This window comes from Phyllobates terribilis, unplaced genomic scaffold (assembly GCF_046119375.1).
Source record: "Phyllobates terribilis strain yellow unplaced genomic scaffold, ASM4611937v1 Scaffold_9__5_contigs__length_417890890, whole genome shotgun sequence".
NCBI lineage: Eukaryota > Metazoa > Chordata > Amphibia > Anura > Dendrobatidae > Phyllobates > Phyllobates terribilis.
In genome coordinates this window covers 412,608,242-412,610,741 of record NW_027362769.1, presented here as the reverse complement: position 1 = coordinate 412,610,741, position 2,500 = coordinate 412,608,242, and the positions used below count along the sequence as shown (strand labels likewise).

The window sequence follows — 2,500 nt, the reverse complement described above, 5'->3', positions numbered from 1 at the left end:
CGAGGACTGTACATTATATATATATACACTGTGTGATAATACACGAGGACTGTACATTATATATATATACACTGTGTGATAATACACGAGGACTGTACATTATATATATATACACTGTGTGATAATACACGAGGACTGTACATTATATATATATATATATATATACACTGTGTGATAATACACGAGGACTGTACATTATATATATATATATACACTGTGATAATACACGAGGACTGTACATTATATATATATATACACTGTGTGATAATACACGAGGACTGTACATTATATATATATATACACTGTGTGATAATACACGAGGACTGTACATTATATATATATACACTGTGATAATACACGAGGACTGTACATTATATATATATATATATATACACTGTGTGATAATACACGAGGACTGTACATTATATATATATATATATACACTGTGTGATAATACACGAGGACTGTACATTATATATATATATATATACACTGTGTGATAATACACGAGGACTGTACATTATATATATATACACTGTGTGATAATACACGAGGACTGTACATTATATATATATACACACTGTGATAATACACGAGGACTGTACATTATATATATATACACTGTGATAATACACGAGGGCTGTACATTATATATATACACTGTGTGATAATACACGAGGGCTGTACATTATATATATATACACTGTGATAATACACGAGGACTGTACATTATATATATATATATATACACTGTGTGATAATACACGAGGACTGTACATTATATATATATATATATACACTGTGTGATAATACACGAGGACTGTACATTATATATATATATATATACACTGTGTGATAATACACGAGGACTGTACATTATATATATATACACTGTGTGATAATACACGAGGACTGTACATTATATATATATACACACTGTGATAATACACGAGGACTGTACATTATATATATATACACTGTGATAATACACGAGGGCTGTACATTATATATATACACTGTGTGATAATACACGAGGGCTGTACATTATATATATATATATACACTGTGTGATAATACACGAGGGCTGTACATTATATATATATACACTGTGTGATAATACACGAGGACTGTACATTATATATATATACACTGTGTGATAATACACGAGGACTGTACATTATATATATATACACACTGTGATAATACACGAGGACTGTACATTATATATATATACACTGTGATAATACACGAGGACTGTACATTATATATATATACACTGTGTGATAATACACGAGGACTGTACATTATATATATATATACACTGTGTGATAATACACGAGGGCTGTACATTATATATATATATATACACTGATAATACACGAGGACTGTACATTATATATATATACACTGTGATAATACACGAGGACTGTACATTATATATATATATACACTGTGTGATAATACACGAGGGCTGTACATTATATATATATATACAGTGTGATAATACACGAGGGCTGTACATTATATATATATACACTGTGTGATAATACACGAGGACTGTACATTATATATATATATATATATATATATACACACACTGTGAGATAATACACGAGGACTGTACATATATATATATATATACACTGTGTGATAATACACGAGGGCTGTACATTATATATATACACTGTGTGATAATACACGAGGACTGTACATTATATATATACACTGTGTGATAATACACGAGGGCTGTACATTATATATATATATACACTGTGTGATAATACACGAGGACTGTACATTATATATATATATATATACACTGTGTGATAATACACGAGGGCTGTACATTATATATATACACTGTGTGATAATACACGAGGACTGTACATTATATATATATATATACACTGTGTGATAATACACGAGGGCTGTACATTATATATATATATATACACTGTGTGATAATACACGAGGGCTGTACATTATATATATATATATACACTGTGTGATAATACACGAGGGCTGTACATTATATATATATATATATACACTGTGATAATACACGAGGACTGTACATTATATATATATATACACTGTGTGATAATACACGAGGACTGTACATTATATATATATACACTGTGATAATACACGAGGACTGTACATTATATATATACACTGATAATACACGAGGACTGTACATTATATATATATATATACACTGTGTGATAATACACGAGGACTGTACATTATATATATATACACTGTGTGATAATACACGAGGACTGTACATTATATATATACACTGTGTGATAATACACGAGGACTGTACATTATATATATACACTGTGTGATAATACACGAGGACTGTACATTATATATATACACTGATAATACACGAGGACTGTACAATATATATATATATATATACACTGTGTGATAATACACGAGGACTGTACATTATATATATATACACTGTGTGATAATACACGAGGACTGTACA

At 29.4% G+C, this 2,500-nt stretch overlaps 1 protein-coding gene across 1 annotated transcript in view; it reads right to left on the bottom strand.

The window, feature by feature from the left end:
- Nucleotides 1-2,500, bottom strand: part of SRRM2 (serine/arginine repetitive matrix 2) — a 101,550-nt gene that overhangs the window by 75,701 nt on the left and 23,349 nt on the right. The gene's annotated exons all lie outside the window — the stretch shown is intronic.